Genomic DNA, 20796 nt, shown 5'->3' with positions numbered 1-20796 from the left:
CACTAAATACTTTGAAATAATTAACACTTTTATCAAAGTTGCAGCACCATAAAATCAACCCAAATAAAATCATTAGCATTTCTGTCTATTACTCCCTGTCTAAAAAAACCAAAAACCCAGCAGGATGAGATTAAAGAAATTATCTTTAAAGTAACTATAAATAATATAAAATACTTGGGAGGTTACCTATCAGGATACACACAGGAACTGTATGAACATAATTACAAAAATGCTTGTCACATAAATACAACTCCAAACAATCAGAGGAAAATTAATTGCTTATAGGTAGGCTGAGCCAATATAATAAAAATGACAATACTACCTACATTACTTTATTCAGTGCCATACAATCAAACACCTAAAGAATTATTTTTTAGAGTTAGAAAAAATAATAACAAAAATCATTTGTAGGAACTCCTTTAACCTGATTTCAACTTCATGGAATGAAATGCTCCTCCTAATTGAAATCATCCCCATGGTGACACCACATACCTGACACCACTTCCCTCTGCTTCCTCTTTTCATAACTGGAGGGCTGGAGAATGGAGTACTAAATTCATGAAAAACTAGCACTTCTGATATGAGGGCTTGCCAATCCCTTTTCAGGGCTGCTTATTCACTTTTGGGGCTACCTGTCACCCAATTCCTACCTGTGACTCTGTAAAATGTATAATGACCATATTTCAGTAAAACCCTTTTAGCAGAGAAATTATACCAGGTTTAGGGTATCTGATAGGCCTAATACCTGTTGGTTAATTAAGCGGATGAAGTCATCCCCCTGGATAGATGAGAACAATTTATTTTAATGGCCATGAAGGCAATTGACACAGGCACTGGGAAGTACTTAGAGCTTGGTCAGACATCAAAAATAACAAAATTCATTTACTCTCTCTTGGATCATGACCAACTGTCTTGACTTTTGGAAAAGAGATTAAGGCTGAAAACTTTGGGCAATTCTGTCTCACTTAAATCCAATTTATTTACATATTAAAATGTTACACCATGATCTCATTATGGTTCTCTTTAAAAAATGAAGCACGAACAATAAAAACAACAATAGAGGTCAGAAACTAGATTTTTGGGCTCACTCTACTCTACATCTACTCTTCCTGGTTTCAATACCATGGACCAAATTATGTCTTTACTGAGTACCCTCAGGTATTTTCTTCTTCCTTTGACACTTTCCTGCCTGACACATGATGTTGTTCAATTGTTTCAGTCATATCTCACCCTTCATGAATCAACTTGGGGTCTTCTTGGAAAAGATACTGGAGTGTTTTACCATTTCCTTCTCTAACTCATTTCACAGATGAGGAAACTTTAGGCAAACAAAGTTAAGTGATTTGCCCAGGGTCACAAAGCTAAGTATCTGAGGCTAGATCTGAATCCAGGTCCAGGTTTGACTTTAGGCCCAGTGCTCTATCCACTACACCACATAGCTGCCCCCAAAAGGAAAAGGAATGTACTCCAACTAAAAAACATACTAGAAACTTAAATTTTATTTTTGAATTGAATTGGACAAAACAAAATTTGACCTAGCAATACTACTACAAGGTTTGTATCTGAAATTGATCAAAGACAAAGGAGAATGACTCACATGTACAAAGATATTTATAGCAGCTATTTTTTATGGTAGCAAACAATTGGAAATTGAGGGGATGCCCATCAATTAAAGAATGACCGAACAAGTTGTAGTGTCTAATTGAGGTAGAATACCAATGTGCTATAAGAAATGATAAGTGGAGGTGATTTCAAAAAAACCTGAGATTTCAGAAGTTGATGTTAAGTGAAGTAATCAGAACTAGAAGAACATTGTACATAATAACAAAATTGTAATGATAATTAAATGTGAAAGACCTAGCTACCATGATCAATATAAATCCACAATTCCAAAGGACTCATGATAAAAAATCCTATTCACTTATAGAAAGAAGATCTCTGAGAACAAGTTGAAGAATATGTTCTTTAAATTTTCTCTTTCTTTGCTTTTTAATTAAACTCTGAGAACAAATTGAAGAGTGTTTTTTTTTAAAATTTTCTTTTTTTTTCTTTACTTTTTCTATCCCAACATGGCTAATGTAAATGTTTTGCATGACTTCATATGTATAATAGGTATCATGTTTCTTTCCTTCTCAATAGGGATAAGAGAGATTGAAGGAAGAGAGATTGAAATTAAAATTTTTAAATAAATTGATCATATTAATTAATTGTTTATATTATCTTTTAGTAAAGTCTAGTTTTCCTATTTATTTCTTTTTATTAGGTCTCTTTTTGCTGTTGTTTTGCCTGATATTATGATTGCTATATCTGCTTTTTAAAAATTTACTTAAGTTGAGGTATAAAGAGGGGCAAAATAAGAAAAAATGACATATATAGTAATCATAACTGTGAATGGGAATGAGATGAAAATGGAAATCCATAAAAATGGAAACAGATAGCAATGTGGATTGAAAACCAAAATCCTATAATATATTGTTTACAAGAAACATATTTGAAGAAAAGAGAGTAAAGGTAAGGAACTGGGGCAGAATCTATTATACTTTAGCTGAAATTTAAACAAAAAACAAGTCTAGCTATCATGATCTTAGACAAAACAAAAATAAAACGATTTAAATTAAAAGAGATTAGAAAGAAATTATCTTTAAAAAAGATATCATAGCCCAAAGCTTCTTAAATTTTTTTGATTTGCAACCCCTTTTTGTCTGAGAAACCTGTTGTATAAGTATATAAAATAGGTATATAAATAAAATATTTACTGATAATAAGTCATAATTTCACAATCCCTACATTCAGTTATAAGACCTCATATGAGGTTATGATCCATAGTTTAAGAAGCTGGACCATAAAAAATAATATCAATCCTAAACATATATGCACCAAATTATATAGCATCCAAATTTTTAAAGAATTTAAATGAATTATAAGAGGAAATAGACTGCAAAACTATACTGATGGAAGACCTTAATTTTCCCCTCTTAGAATTAGATAAATCTAACAAAAAAAAAAGCAAGAAGTCAACCAAAAACAAACATTTATTAAGTGCCTACTATATTTTTCAATTGGAATATAAATGTCACAAATGACATAAAATAAAATATATCAATTTTTATAATAGTTTCCATAATTCTCTCATTAGATACAGATGGAACTTTAATTGTGAAGTCTATCAGAATTGTCTTGAATTACCACATTGTTGTAAAGAACTAAGTCCATCACAATTGATCATCATATAATCTTGTTACTAGTGTTCTCTTAATTATTCTTACTTCATTAGCTCATATGAGTCTTTAGGAGCAGATTTTGTGGAAAACCAATAAAATAGATAAAACATTCATTAATTTGATTTTAAAAAAAGAAAATCAAATTACTAGTATCAAAATGAAAAAGGTAAATTTCACACCAAGATTAAGGTAGGAAGGAGCTATTTCACCCAATAATATGCCAACAAATCTGATAATCTGAGCAAAATAGATGCTGATAAAAAATATAAATTGGCCAGATTAACAAGAAAAAAATAGAATATATCAATAGCTCCATCTTAGAAAAAGTTATTGAACAAGCCATAAATGAGCTCACTAAGAAAAAATACCCAGGACCAGATGGAGTCACAAGTAAATTCTACCAAACTTTTAAAGGATAATTGATTCTAATACTATATAAATAATTTGGAAAAAATTGTCAAAGAAAGAGTCCTACTAAATTCCATTTACAACACAAATATGTTGCTGACATCTAAACTAGAAAGAACTAAAACAGAAAAAAAGAAAGCTATAGACTAATTTCCCTAATGAATATTGATGCAAAAATAATTAAATAAAATTAGGAAGGAGATTAGAGCAAAATTTCATGAAAATCATAAACTATGGCCCGATGGGATTATTACCAGGAATGCAGAGTTAGTTCAATATTTTTGAAAAATCCTATTGATGCTGTTTGAGTGTTCTAGATATCTGGTGCTCTCGAATTTAGTGGCTATAAGAGAGTTATTAAGAATCCCCTTTAAATCAGCTGCAGGTTTTAGGAGTGAAAGAATTCACTCATTCCCAAATATTAGTTGCAAAATGAAAGTTTATTGTTAGATAGACATCAGTTTTTTGACCAGGATTTGTAATTGAATCAAAAGGCTCTAGCATCATGGAAAGACAACTTGTCTGGGGAGGATATGCCTCATCCAGGAGGGGCTGGAAATCTGAAAGGAATCACAGATCAATAGAAAATATGGTTTCTTAATGGGACCACAACCAGCTTCACTATCAGCATAACTGACCACATAAATCATGTTTACCTCAATAGATACAAAAAAAAAAAAAAAAAAAAGACACCCTTTCTTTAAAAAAAAAAAAAAACAAAAACGAGAACATAGGAATAAATGGAGCTTTCCTTAAAATGATAAGTAATATCCATCTTGAGAGAAATGATTTTAAAAAAGAAAGAAAGAAAAAAAGGGGGGCAGCTAGTTGGTATAGTGGATACAGAACTAGTCCTGAAGTCAGGAAGACCTGAATTCAAATCTGGTCTTAGACACAACACTTCTTGGCTGTGTGACCCTGGGCAAGTTACTTAATCCCAATTGCCTCAGGAGAAAGAGAGAGAGAGAGAGAGAGAGAGAGAGAGAGAGAGAGAGAGAGAGAGAGAGAGAGAGAGAGAGAGAAAATTTGGGTTTTGTTTGTTTGTTTGGGGTTTTTTTGGTATGTTAATAATCAATTACTAAGTTAGAATTTAAGTTTTTCTTTCCTATTTTTTCATGCAGAAATCAGCCCCTGTTGGTTATTCAGCCAGTTTCTGAAGGACTTTGCTGATAGATAAGATTGCTTAAATCTTTTGGATACATATTTCTCCATCTTGGGCAAAAAGGGCCCACTCAAATAGAAGACTTTAAGAAGGATATTTGGAAGGATCTGAGGGAGAGTTCAGGAGAGTCACTGCCTTTACTCCAAAGTCTTGGCTCTGCCTCTGGGAAGATGTTTCTTAACCAAACAAGAGATAGAGGCAACTACAAATTTTGATTACATGAAACTGAAAAAGCTTCTGCACAGACAAAATTAATGTTGCTAAGATGAGAAGGGAAGTGATTGGGAAAAAATCTTTATATCAAGTTTATAAGAACTTGATATTCAATATATATAAAAAATTATATATATTATAAATATATATTTATATATATTAAAAAATTATGTATATGTATGTGTATGCCTACTAGCCAATTCCTAACAGATAAATGGTATGAACAAACAATTCTCAAAAGAACTACAATTACAACATAGGAAAGGATGCTCTGAATTACTAATAATAAGAGAAATACAACTCAAAATAACCCTGAAGTTTTTCCTCATACTCAGAAAATTGGCAAAAAATGATGAAAAAACTTCAATAGTTAATATTGGAGGGCTTGTGGATGGGTAAATATACTAAAACATTATTGGTGGAGCTGTGAAATGGTACAATTATTTGGGAAAGCAATTTATAATTATGGAATAAAATGACTAAAATGTCCATATTCTTTGAATCAGAAATTCCATTACTGGACCTGTATCCTAAGGAAGTCATTAAAAAGGAGAAATATTCCCATATTTTTAGCCATACTTTTTGTGATAGATAAGTGGAAACAAAGTAGATGTCTATCAACTAGAGAATGATTAAACATATTGTGGTACATGAATGTAACGGAATATTATAAGAAATAATGTTTATGATGAATAGAGAGAATGAAAAGATCTGTATGAATCAATGCAGAAAAAAGTAAGCAGAGTCAAGAATACAAAATGCATAGTAACTTAACATAAATGGAAAAAAAACAACTACCAAAAAAAATCAAAAGTAAATGTAATTAAATAATAAAAACCAAGCTGTACTTGAATAAAGAGAAATGAGAAGACATCCCTACTCCATCTCAGAAATGAGAAGTCGACAGGTGTTACATATTGTGCATTTTCATAATTTTTCAAAGTATTTATCAGTTGCATTTATTTTATATATTTTATATATTTGTTTAAAATGAAAAGATTTACCTTGACCAAAAGAGAAAAAAAAGGATATGAAAAAACAGTTCTCAAAAGAAGAACTGCAAAGTATTTACAATTATCTGAAAGAATTCTTCAAAATTCTGGTAATTTGGCAATGTTCCTCTTCAAAGTTAGGTTGGTACTCAGAAAACAGATTTAGTCTATTGCTAGGGGCATGCTCAAAACATTTACTGTTTCCAAAGCTTATATTACACTAGCATAGCCTTCAAGAACCTCCACAAGTAAAGAATACGACTATGTGAAGAAACTGTTCCCAACATATAGTGAAAATAGTTAGATGATGCCCAATGACCCTACATGTTTTCCTTTTCTCTTCATCATTTCCTCTTGAAATTAGTCCACTTTTTCTTACGTTATTCCAAATGTAGAAGTTGGAAATTTTCTTTGCCTTTGAGTCTATCCACATTGTGTAGTAGAAAGAGAACTAGAATTGAAGGCTTAGTACCTGAACTTGAATCTCACCTTTCCTATTTACTGCCTGCATCTTCTTGGACAAGTCATTATCACCATTCAGGCATCAGTTACCTCACCTATAAAATTTTGACTAATGTACTTCTATGGTCCCTTTCAGCTCTGAATTTGATACTATAAATTACTATCTGTCTCTCCTTGAAAAACAACTTGACTTTCTATTTTTCACAAAAAAATTGAAAGTACTATATTAGCATTTCCATCTTTCAAATATTCACTCTTTAATATACTCAGTGCCTCTAAATAAAGTAAATATTCAGTTTTCTGTTTAAATATAACTAGTTGTCTTGCTTGTCATATATTGCATGTGCCTTTTGTTAATTTGTTAATGTTATTTATTTTAGATAATAGGAGTACAATTAGAAGACAGAGGCCAGAAAAATAAGGAGCCCAATATATATTTTTAATAACTTTTTATTGACAGATAATTTTTTACAACATGCCAGGGTAATTTTTTATAATATTATCCCTTGCATTGACTTCTGTTCCGATTTTACCGCTCCCTCCCTCCACCCCCTCCCCCAGATGGCAGGCAGTCCTATACATGTTAAATAGGTTATAGTATATCCTAGATACAATATATGTGTGCAGAACTGAACAGTTCTCTTGTTGCACAGGGAGAATTGGATTCAGAAGGTAAAAATAACCCGGGAAGAAAAATGAAAATGCAAGCAGTTTACATTCATTTCCCAGTGTTCTTTCTTTGGGGGTAGCTGCTTCTGTCCATCCTTGATCAAGTGAAACTGAGTTAGATCTCTTTATCGAAGAGATCCACTTCCATCAGAATACATCCTCATGCAGTATCGTTGTGTAGGTATATAATGATCTCCTGGTTCTGCTCATTTCACTTAGCATCAGTTCACGTAAGTCTCGCTAGTCCTCTCTGTATTCATCCTGCTGGTCATTCCTTACAGAACAATAATATTCCATAATGTTCATATACCACAATTTACTCAACCATTCTCCAATTGATGGGCAGCCATTCATTTTCCAACTTCTAGCCACTACAAACAGGGCTGCCACAAACATTTTGGCACATACAGGTCCCTTTTCCTTCTTCCAGTAACACTACTGGATCAAAGGGTATGCACAATTTGATAACTTTTTGAGCATAGTTCCAAATTGCTCTCCAGAATGGTTGGATGTGTTCACAATTCCACCAACAATGTATCAGTGTCCCTGTTTTCCCACATCCCCTCCAACATTCCGCATTATCTTTCCCTGTCATTCTAGCCAATCTGACAGGTATGTAGTGGTATCTCAGAGTTGTCTTAATTTGCATTTCTCTGATTAATAATGATTTGAAGCATATTTTCATATGGCTAGAAATAGTTTTAATTTCTTTATCTGAGAATTGTCTGTTCATATCCTTTGACCATTTATCAATTGGATAATGGCTTGATTTCTTATAAATTAGAGTCAATTCTCTATATATTTTGGAAATTAATCCTTTATCAGAACCTTTGACTGTAAAAATGTTTTCCCAGTTTATTGTTTCCCTTCTAATCTTGTCTGCATTAATTTTGTTTGTACAAAATCTTTTCAATTTGATATAATCAAAATTTTCTATTTTGTAGTCAATAGTGATCTCTAGTTTTTTTTTTTTTTTGGTCATAAATTCCTTCCTCTTCCACAGGTCTGAGAGGTAAACTATCCTAGGCTCTTCCATTTTATTTATAATCTCATTCTTTATGCCTAGGTCATGAACCCATTTTGACCTTATCTTGGTGTAAGGTGTTAAGTTTGCGTCAATGCCTAGTTTCTGCCATACTAATTTCCAATTTTCCCAGCAATTTTTGTCAAATAATGTGTTCTTATCCCCAAAACTGGGGTCTTTCGATTTATCAAACACTAGATTATTAAAGTTATTGGCTGTTTTGTCCTTTGAAATTAACCTATTCCATTGATCAACTAGTCTATTTTTCAGCCAATACCAGATGGTTTTAGTAACCGCTGCTTTATAATATAATTTTAGATCTGGTACAGCTAGGCCACCTTCATTTGATTTTTTTTTCTCATTAATTCCCTTGAAATTCTTGACCTTTTGTTTTTCCATATGAACTTTGTTGTCATTTTTTCTAGATCATCAAAAATAGTTTTTTGGGAGTCTGATTGGCATGGCGCTAAATAAATAGATTAGTTTAGGTAGTATTGTCATCTTTATTATATTTGCTCGCCCAATCCAAGTGCATTTAATATTTTTTTCCAGTTGGTTAGATCAGACTTAATTTGTGTGGAAAGTGTTTTGTAGTTTTGCTCATAAAGTTTCTGATTTTCCCTTGGCATATAGATTCCTAAATATTTTATACAATCAGTAGTTACTTTAAATGGAATTTCTCTTTGTAACTCTAACTGTTGGGTTTTGTTAGTGATATATAAGAATGCTGATGACTTATGTGGGTTTCTTTTGTATCCTGCAACTTTGCTAAAGGTGTGGATTGTTTATAATAACTTTTTAGTAGAATCTCTGGAGTTCTCTAAGTATACCATCATATCACCAGCAAAGAGTGATAATTTGGTTTCCTCATTGCCTACTCTTATTCCTTTAATCTCTTTCTCAACTCTTATTCCAAAGCTAGCATTTCTAATACAATATTCAATAGTAACAGTGATAGTGGACAATAAGATCACTCCTGATCTTATTGGAAATGGTCGCAGTTTGTCCCCATTACATATGATCCTTACTGCTGGTTTTAAATAGATGCTACTGATTATTTTAAGGAAAAGACCATTTATTCCTATACTCTCAAGTGTTTTTAATAGGAATGTATGTTGGATTTTATCAAATGCTTTTTCTGCATCTATTGACATGATCATATGGTTTCTGTTAATTTGGTTATTAATGTGGCCAATTATACTGATAGTTTTCCTAATATTGAACCAGCCCTGCATTCCTGGTATAAATCCTATTTGATCGTGGTGTATTATCCTAGGGATGATTTTCTGTAGTCTTTTTGCTAATATCTTATTTAAGATTTTAGCATCAATTTTCATTGGGGATATTGGTCTGTAATTTTCTTTCTCTGTTTTCAACCTGCCTGGTTTAGGTATCAGTACCATGTCTGTGTCATAAAAGGAATTTGGTAGGACTCCTTCATTCCCTATTTTTTCAAATAGTTTATAAAGCATTGGGGCTAATTGTTCTTTGAATGTTTGGTAGAATTCACATGTAAATCCATCTGGTCCTGGGGATTTTTTTTTAGGGAGTTGATTAATAGCTTGTTCTATTTCTTTTTCTGAAATGGGACTATTTAAGCAATTTATTTCCTCCTCTGTTAATCTGGGAAGCCTATATTTAAGGAGCCCAATATTAAGGAGTTTCACATAGGAAGAGTAAAACAGTATTTTGGAAGAGTACTTTGGAAGAGTGGAAGTGAAAATGGAAATCCTGGATTAGAACATGTAGTCAAGACCCACACAATTATTTTTCAGTCAATCTATTGTTTATTTCAGCCAACTATTGGTTTTCTGTAATACACATTAGTGCAAAATAACTATTTGGGACTGGCACAGTCTATATCAATAGCTTTAAAAGTTTTCCTCACCTGCTATACAACATAACATTTTAGAGAAATAAGACAGATTTATGCACTATTACATTAAGTATTTTAGGGACTTAAAAAACTTTCATAGAAGAGAGACTGGTCAATAATGCTTAGAGCAATAGGCATCTATTATGGAGGCATTTTAACTCACTCAAACTTTTAACCTGAACCATCCTTGGTCAATGAACAAGAGGGAAGAGAAGAAGGATTTAGGACAAAGGATTTATATATATATCAGGCACTAAATAGGCAAAAAAATCTGGGTTTCAAGTGACAAAGAGTAGCTACGGGGCCTTAGGTGCAATGATTTCCTTTTGTCAATTGCAGGAAGGAAAAGGAGTGGGGTTGATGATTCTATGACCTGCTACTCTTCCAATGTTATGGTAGACTGGCAGACTCAGGGTTATATCCTGATTATTTTCACTCATTCTAGTTCAATATGATGACGACAAAGTTTAATATCCTTCAAATAACAGAATAATTCAGTGTAGCATTCTCTCTGAGGCCACATTCCCCACCTGTGACAGAATTGGCAGTTTAGGTTCCAAAAGGGGAAAAGATAGGTCCTTTTAAAGTTCAATTGATAATACTGAGAGATTATGGCATCTAATAATGTAGTTACTGAGTCCTTATCCAGTATACCCCTATAATATCAAACTATGAATTGAAATCAATTAATTTTTAGAAGAGTATATTTTACTAAGGCAGAATAGCAAGGTCAGATCTTCCAAACTGGTGCTGCACTTTCCCATTGTACACATAATGTTGTTTGAGAGAGTGAGCTCAAACTTAAAGCATTTACAGAAGCATACATGTAGAGAACACATGGGGCTTAGAACTTTCAAGTCATGGTCCTGAGAGTCATTTTCTTCCTTTGTTGGAATTACCACCAAATTTACCTCACATCATAGTCCATATACATTATGTCCCCTTTAACCTTTGGGGAGCCTTGAAACTTTGGAGGAGAATTCCTGAGTCTCAAACTCTCCCAGCTTCTTGGGAGGGGCCACACCCTTCTGTCCATAGGGAAATTCCGAAGATAAATAATATCTTTTTCACTGGGATATCCTGGCCCTGGGACAAAGTCAACATAGAGTGGCTCAAACTACTAGTTAAGTAATCTCATTCAATTTTGAATTGAATTGAAGCTCCAAGCCTCAGACAACTAATTAAACACAACTCTGAACTCTGAATCTTTGCAGAAGTCCTTACAGGATTATGTCCACTGCTGAAGATATTTTCTTCTCAATGTAACCCACCTTTGCTATATTCCTTGCCCACTAAGAACTCTGTCTTCCTAACAAGCTGGCTTCTTAGTACAAATAAACCTATATCCTTTGCCACAAACCTCGAGCCTGTATTCATTGGGGTTTGTGAATTCTTTTGCAAAGCCTGCTATCAGCCAAAGGGGATCCCATTGCTGTTAGAGGATCCCTTTATTTGAATTATCACACCTCATCAATGGTGTTAACAATAGATGAATTGCTCTTACTCAACTGAGCTGGATTACTCAAGACTGTTGGGCCACAGTTCCCTTTTATTATCTTGATTCAGTTTCCTTAATTTTCCTGACTCAGTTTCCCTAAATTGTTCTGCCTCAGTTCCTAATTGTAATGCTCAATCCTGCAAATACCACTCTTCCCTCTTAATCATGTGAGAGATGTAGAAGACCCTTACCCAAAATGACTACTCAGAGATCACTCAGTAGAAGGCAGAAAAGTTGTTTATTGAAAAACCTCCTGAGGATGAGCAGTCCCATCGTGAGATAAGAAAGAGAAAGCTTGTGGTAGGAGGACTAAAGAAGTAGTAAAGATACATAGCTTTTATACAAGAAATTACATCACAAGTAAGAGAGCATTGAGAAGGGGAGGGGGAGGCATCTAATTGGTTGTTGCTATTAGGGGAGATTGGAATAGAAAGTTTCTGTTTCCCTGAAATCTTCTGATTTCTAGGAAACAGAAAGTCAGGCCTTCAGGCTTATTCAAGCAGATAGTGGTCTAGCTAATAGACTAAATATCGATAAATGCCAAATACCAATAAATGTCATCAGCTCAGGTTAAGTAAATATGTTTCTAGCTGGCCAAGGCTCAAGTTAATATGAGCCAGCACATATTATACAGGTCATAGGGGAAACACAGAAATAATAAAATACAGAAAAAGAATTCATACATTCCTGTAAGTTCTTCACCTTTTCTCTATTCCCCACAATCATCAGAATGTTTGATAGGACAAAGGTTTTATATTTTAGACATCATTAGACTATCAGGTGCCTCTCCCCATCCCAATTAATTAGAATATCAGGTGCTTCTCCCTCTCTGGTGCCTCCCCCCATTATGTCATCATTTTTGTTACCCTACAAACTAATCTTTGTATCTGACATTCATTGCTGGATTCTTGGAGACAATAGTCTCATTCAGCTCTGGGACCAAATGATGGATCCATTTGGTCCCAGTAAATCTCTCCTTTCAAATAAAACATTAAAAACTCTCTAATCTCTATCTTGCCTCAGTTTCTCTGGCATTACATTTTGGAGGCTTCCCACTGGGATATTAGAAAATGAGAGCAGGATTAGAGATTAAAGACCTTTGGATTTCTGCCTTGGGTCTTGGGGTAAATAAGGATCTGGGTTCTTGGCTGGCCCTCTGGATTTTTTTTTCCAGAGACTCCAGGGAAAGAGAGCAGTTTTCACCTGCAGCCACACCAATGGTGGACACCTTAATTCGGCCACTGGAGAGTAAATCTGGATGTTTTAGGCATAATCTGATCTGTTTACCTATTTTATCTGTAGTAGCACCTGAATTTTCAGAATAATAAAATGCCGAAGGGAATTAAATTCTGAGAAGGGTATCATTCCAGGACGCTGGGTGATAACACTTTGGTTTGGGTATCTTCTAAGACACATCTGCTCTGATCTGACTCTGAGCACCTTTTTGGGCACTCTCTGGTTATATGTGTTAAATGTTTGTTTAATGTTATAATTGTGCAGTCTATGTCTGTGTTCTGTATTCTGTGTGACTTGTCTGTTTTGTTGGTTAAAGAACTCTGCTAAAGGTTTAAGAACAATGATTAAGACTTGGTTATTTCAATGTTGCAACTGTGCTTAATGTAAAAATTTCTTGTGATTTCTAACTCCTGAACCTGTTGCTATTTTAAAACTGGCAGACAGTTTTTTCCTCGGAGCAGGTTTTCAAAGCCTGCTAGAGTAAAGGGCAATAAAATCTTATCTGATTGAAACTCAGGAAAGAGAAAATGTTTGCTTAGGAATTTTAGGATAATTCTGAAATTATGGGAAATAAGTTTACTGTTGTCTATGCAGGCTAGATTTGGTTATCTTTGACTATAAGATCTTAAGAACAATGGCTTGTTAAAATGAAGTTCTGTTAACTCATCTGAAAGGGGTCATGTGCCTCTAATTAGGTAAAATATGTTACCTTCTGAAACACTTTGGGTAATTTGTTAACATTATAAGTTATTTTAAATCCAGCTCTGCTGGACATGTGGGTTTTATGAAGTCATTTAACTATCTACTGTATTGTGAATCTTAATAGTTTTGAGAGACAAGAAGGAAAATTTACATGTGAGAAAAAGGTTGGGTAGGGTAAGGACAAATGAGATCTTTTGTTTTCAAAGGTGAAGATTCAACTCACCCCCTCACTACTCTCTGCTACTTTAGCAATGAGCATCTAGTTAAAAAGGTTGAAGGATTGGGAATAAGGAAAAGAAAGACCGGAAAGTTTTTAATGGAAAAATTTCTGTGTGGGGAAAATTGAGTGGGAAACAGGAGGGAATATTTTGTCCAGGGGAGCAGTTTAGCTTGCCTTTCCTCCCCCTGCCTCTTTGGAGGTGTAGTGGGGGAAGGGCAGCCACGTGGAATCCTTCCTCCCCACCCTAAAGTGTGTTCCAGCCACTTTCTGAAGAGGCTTGGTTAATTGACTGAATATTTGTTTCTTTAGATACATAATGGTTTCCTTGGTTAAGGAATATGGTTATAAATGTGATCCATAATTTGGTAGGGCTATTTTTAAAAGTTTAATTGATATTTTAAAGAATCTTCCAGATTTTCTTATGGTATTTGGATATTCTGTATAAGTTTTAATTGATTGTTTTGGGTCATTCTGAGATTATTTAACGTTCAATTTATGCAAAATCTACTTGGATATGAAAGATAATTGTTCTAAATTGTGAACTTACTGGAACAAATTTCTTACTATTGTCAATATAAGGTCATGGTAAATACCTGGTTGGGATTTATCTGAAACTTTGGTTAATGGGATTTGTTATTTGAGGTAAAATTTCTTGGGCTTATATCTAATGCTATTTGGGAGTTTTAAAGCTCCATTAGGAAAATTATCTGGAGTAAAACTGGGTAAAAGTGGCTATTTATCCTGTATGAGCTTAGGGATCAGTTTTGATTGCTTATGTTATGTTATAGTTATGTCCTTGCATTTTTTTCCTCCTGTGACTTATTTCTATAATCAGAGCAATGGTCAATAGAAATTGTTAATGCAATTCAATTATGTCATACCTTACTGTTTCCAATCTGGTTATATGTGATCATTATATCCTAAATACTTGGGCAAATAAGTATTTAGTCTGGTCATCTATCTGTTACTGGATATTGTGTCTGGATATTCAAGTTTTTTTTTTAAAGTTCCTAAATAACAAGAGGACAAAGCTGCTGGCATCTTTTTTGGCTTTGCCAAATCTTGTAGCAATTCTTGTGGACTATTCTTTCTATCTCAGACTGTTTTAATTTTTATTTATTAGATTTGTGTTTTTTTCTAGATCTTGGTCAAATTATAGCCATATCTAGGATCTCTAGATCAGCTTTGATTGTCAGCATGCCACACCTATCCCCCTTCCTGGACTTCCTTTGAGTACCAGATAAAATCCAACCTTCTATAGGAGGCCTTCCCCAACTACTCGTAATTTCAATGTCTTCCCTCTGTTAATTATTTTATATTTATCCTATATATAGCTTGCTCTATATATGTGTTTGTATATATTTGCATGTGTTTGTATATATTTGCATATATTTATCTTCCCCATTGGATGTAAGCTTCAGGAAAGAAGGGACTATCTTTTACCTCTTTGTATCTTCATCCCTCCCCACTTAGTGCAAAGCCTTGCACATGGTACACATTTACTATAGGTTAATTGATTTATTAACTGAGATGTGAAATTTCTAGTAGGCATATCTTATTGGTTTCCCACCTTTGATGTCACTGGCAGGGAAACTCCATTGTTGTCTAAAAGACCTGGTTGAAAACCATGGAATATAGTAATATCCTGGTATAGAAAGTTCCAGAAAAGAAAAAATATGTTGGCAGAAAGAAAAGATATTTTTCAGAGCAAAAATGCTTTGTTAGCTTTGTGAATCTTAGAGAGATTTTTTAAAAGAGTGGTTTTTGGACTATTATATATACTAACCAAATAATGATTTGAGGGAAACATTCATGCCAACACACAGAAAAAGATCAAAACTAGGACATTCCAAGGGATCCTTGAGGATGAATCATGTGTGTATTAGCTACTAGGTACTTAGAATAAGTACCTATTGTACAGATTTCAAAAAAAAAACAAAACAAAAAAACCCAACCCTCCCCTCCAAACAATGGAACTATTATCTAGTCTTTACTAATACTCTACACTAATACTAACACTAATATTTGTATCACTTTGTTAGAAATATAATTTGGAGAATAAAACCACAATAAAATGTAAAATCTTAGAGGGCAGAGACAGTACTGATTTACCCTATAGCCTCCAGACCAGCTTTCAGGATACCTGGAATATAATAGTCACTTAAGTTAACTAGCTTATTTTATTGAATTCGATTGATATACTAATCTTTGAATTGATTTGTAGAATTGTGAGCTTCTTTCTAAGATGTTAAGTATTTTAATTAAAGGATTTGATTCTCTAATTCCATCAGTTTCTTAACCTTTATATGTAATGTAGAGCAGTGAAATCATTATTAAAATTTCCAAGAAGACTGAAACTGTTTATGTTCTTAGAAGCAGGAACTGTGAACATCAGATATTTCTTTCACTTTAATAGTGTGTAAACTCCTAGAGGGCATAATTGTATCATTTTATTTCCCAGTGTGCTTAATACAATGCTTTTTATTTAACATGTAGGGAGCTTTTTTTTACTTTCATGAATAAAAAAATTCTATCATCTTAAATATTCTCCTTAATATGAAGCCTTCTCCTTGAAACTGCAAATAAGATTCTGACTCTTTAGGACCAGACCCTTAGCTAACAATTTTTAAATTTAAAAAATGGAAATGTTTTGATAACATTCAAAATCATTTTCTACTCCTGATGTCAACTGCAAAATAAAGAGACAAACATGCCCAAGAGCTCAAAGTATGTGAGTGATATAATTATGTACATTTCAATTAGAAATCAGATGAACTTTATACTGATACAATCAATATGCATTTTTTGAGCTCCCATAGGGTATCTTGTACAATTTTCTTTTCCCTTCTAAGAATTGAATTTCTAATATTGTTGATTTGCAAAGATGATTTGCAAGACACATTTTTATAAAGAAAAGCAGCAGCATCAAATGATAATGTAAACATTGCAAATTAGTGTAAATCATTAAATAAATGATGCTTGTAGAACACATTTGAACAAAAGAGTACTATGATCTTAACACAAATTTGATATGTGACACACTTTTTTGTCTTTATCCACTTCTACAGCTATATTTATATAAATCATTTATAAGTATAGGAAAAAGCTATATGCATCTATTAGGCATTTTTAAAGGTTTATTTTATACCTAATTGTATTGATTCATTCATCAACTTTCAATATCTTCTATGGGAAGAGAGTTTGGAAAGAGAAGGGTAGTTTGATGTCCAATTGCAAGCAGAGAATATCTATATCTTTGAAAATAACTGCTCTTGCTTCTGAGAGATATTTGATTCAGAATGCTTCAGGGTAATTCAGTACCACAATTGTTATGATTTTGTAAATATATAGCTTTGAATGATGACTGTAATTATTACTGAGATAGGTTGGACAATTTTTAATCTATTCAGGAATTCATGAATTATTCATTTTTCAAAAAATTCATGTTACCTGAATATTTTTGTAATCTCTCATTACCAAGAATTTGGTAAGTTGAAGTAATAAGTAGTTCTCATTCATTCAATTTTGGCATCTGTAGACTTACTTAGGTAGACTACTACCTAATTTTGTTTTGATCATTAACTAAGTGTAAATGAGACCACTGAGAGATAATTTAAGTTGATTTACCATAATCATGTTGATAATCAGTTTTATTCAGTACTATATTCCTTTTTCCTCTAGTCCAGATGATAAAATGATTCATTTGTTCCACTGGTCACCAAAGCAATACATTAAAAAAAAAAAAAAAAAAAAAAAAAAAAGAGCTGCCTAAGCCAGATAAAGAAGTAACCTTGAAAAGGAAAACTAGAGTAGTGTTACTATGCTCCACTCTATTTGAATTCACAATTGGGATTTGGTCCATGTACTACTGTGGTCTTTGCAATTCAGTGAATCTCTTATTGGGACTCACTCAGTATTCCTTAAATCATCAAATCTCCTCTCTTTAAGAGTCATATCAGGGGAATGATATAAAATCTTTGTTCTTTTAGAAATATATGTGAAGAAGCTCCCTCCTTTTCTCACAGGGGCTAAATATAAACTTTCTTCTTCATACAGTAATTCAAAATTATTAAGTAAGTTAGGGGATTTTGTTTCCCCTTCTGAGAGTAGCATCAATTTGACAGAGACACAGTTTACCAAAGATTGTACTATATAACTTAAAAAATCAAGTACATAATGATTCAACAGTTGATTAGCAGGGCAAACCTTTTTCCTCGACATAGGAAAATGTCATTTTGATGGGGTTCTAGTGGCAGTCAGAGAGTTGTGGAAATCCCTTTTTGGTTGACGCAGGTCCTTCGTGAAAGAATTCACAAACCTGAGATAGTAAGTGGCAAAAATGGAAGTTTATTGTTGGATGAGAAGTCAGCTTTGATAGAAAAACTGACTTCTTCAGTGGCAAAATCCTATTAAGGAAATGGAGGCTGGCACTGAGAAGAGAATATCTTCTCAGTGGACAGAAGTGCTAGCAGGCAACCTATTTTATGAGCAGATCTTGGCAGGGGGCTGGGGGCAGTTTGAACTGATCAGATCAGGATCTCCCAACTGAAATTACTTTGAAGGCTTTTTCAGCTTGAATTTAAATGGAGATCGGGCTATCAATGGGAGTGATTTGCCTTAGAAATGGTCCCGTCTGAGAAACTCTCTCACAGACTCCATGAAGTCTGTGAGGATCAGGAATCAAAGGGAACAGAGTTTCAGAGTGTTAATTTCAAAAGGTAACACAGTTTCACACCCCCATCAATTTTACCTGTTGGGAAGAGGTTGACAGGCCACTTGGGTTAGTTGGGTATTCCAATTAGTACAAGGAATCTAATTGGGAAGGCTTAGCTAATTGCTTTGTTTTTGTTAGATGAATCATATAATCCTATGTCCAGCCAACATGACATCATCACCCCTATGTTTATAATGGCAATGGACCTATTCATCAACTTCTTTTACTTTTTTAATGGTTGGAACATGGTTGTTTAGCATATGATATCTCTCATGGGTACTGACATGGTCCACAAATAATTATATGCACCAGGAAGCATTGGTAAATTTTCTTCATTGGTCCTGATTTCAAAGAAAATATCTTTTGATTGTCCAGTCTTATGTTCTCTTGGGCTCAGAGTACTTGGTCAGAATAATGGTTGCTGTTCAGAAATTAGTACAGATGTATAGTTCTTCCACATTCCTCTTGTTCCCTCACATGCCATTCACAAAGTCTATAACTCAGCCCATTGGAAAAATTTTCCAAAATCCTCATTTTTTTAAGCTATATCCTATTGCCAGATTAATGACTGCTGAAGCATAATTTTACATTCCTCTTTCCTTGAAGATGGATCTTATTATCCTGTGCATTACTAAAGTAGATGAAATGGTATTCCCTACAAGCTAGATCTTTGTAAGTGGAGTCCCATTGGGCTGGAGCAAAAGATAGGATTCTGGGCTTGGGATGAGAGCCTAAGTGTCTGCAAGAATCCCAAACTCTTTGCAAAGGATGCTAATAATAGAAAGACACAGACACAATTTCCATTTAGCAACAGAAGCCTTTATTAGAAGGACTAGCTTGAACTATCCAACCCAGAACAAGCAAGTTTAAACAAAGGTTAATCTATGACCCTTGTGCCAGTTGTTCAGTAGAAGCTAGGGACAAATAAAAGAACAATTACTCTTCAAAAGTAGTATAGTGAATAGTCCTTTTGGGAAGCTTGTATCTCCAGTTGCCTAACAATCTCTTATTCTGACTACTTCTTGATGCTTGCCAAAAGTTCCACTAAGCCTGGTCTTTAGAGAACAAAGAATTCCAAAACATGGTCATTATAGAGTCAAAAAAAAAAACTATCAGAGCCATAGTCTGTTCCAGGTATCATTTGAAAGAGATGACTATGTAGGTAGGTATAGAGAGTCATAGATAGTGGGTACTCTGGGCAAGGTATAAGACCCTTTACTTCAATAAGAGCAACCTTGCTGATGTGACTAGTTTGGTTCCTCATCACCTTGGGGGCATCTCAGCCTTCCTGAGAAGTCAGGGGGTCTGATAACCTGTGCTGTAATTAAAGCAGAGTTTACTAAAGTAGCAAAGAGATATCTGCATATAGTAGCAAGTTATTTATGTGTTCCTGCATGTGCAATACATAGTACATGTGCAGTATGCTATAGTTATATAGTTATACAAGGATATTAGGGTATTATGGCTGAGGGAATTTTGATTAAATGAACTCCTGTTTTGATCATCTTCAAGAATTGTGCCCCTTCACTCCTCACCTATGATCAGGATTCAGGCTTATACTGAAATCCTCCAGAGAGCAGGCCTGGACAGGTAGGGAATGTGGATTCACAAAAACCTGAAGAGTCCAATAAATCTCTGTAATTACTTAAGTTCTTGGGAAATGAGCATCAGTAGCTTATTCTGCATCATTTCTGGAATGTCTTCCTACTTAATATCTTCCCCAAAACTTGGTTGAGTGATCTGGGCCTTGCATTAGAGTTAATTTCTAACACTTTTCTTTTGTCTGATATAGGATCTTCATAATTTTGGCCTAATCTGACTCATTCAATTTATATCTTATTAATTTAGTAGTGTTCATCAAAGCCTTAAGAGAGAGTTTGTGTCTCTCTTCACTATAATGTCACAGTATAAGGGAGAGTTGAAGTAGCTTTAGGGAAAGAAAATGATGATCTATTGAACTTCACTGGTAAAAGCAAACTCCTCCCAGCTAGTCTCATATTCAGGAACAGAGAAACAAGCATTGGTGAAATCAGTAACCCCATTCTATCTATCATCTCCTAGACTACCTGGTCTTTAACACTGTTGAAGTGACATCAGTAGTAATGATTACTTTATTCAGCTCACTGCTGTCCCGTTTAAGTTGCTAGATGCCCCCTGCTTTCCTCACATGCAACACAAGGTTGTTGTAAAATGAGCTGGTATAATAATGTACTATAGCTTCCTTCATCTCCATTCTAGAAAAGGACTATTTGTCACCCTCCTATAGATCCTGATATTTTTAATCATTAACACTTGAGATAGTTCAATTTTGTCTAATAGCTTTCATTTTTACCCCATAGTAATATGTTTAGAAATTATTAAAAGGCCTGAATAGAGTGTTCTATATTACCTTTTCTTCC

The sequence above is a fragment of the Antechinus flavipes genome, chromosome 1 (assembly GCF_016432865.1).
Source record: "Antechinus flavipes isolate AdamAnt ecotype Samford, QLD, Australia chromosome 1, AdamAnt_v2, whole genome shotgun sequence".
In the NCBI taxonomy this organism is placed as follows: Eukaryota; Metazoa; Chordata; class Mammalia; order Dasyuromorphia; family Dasyuridae; genus Antechinus; species Antechinus flavipes.
The sequence above is the reverse complement of the archived record's forward strand: the minus strand, read 5'-3'. Positions refer to the sequence as shown.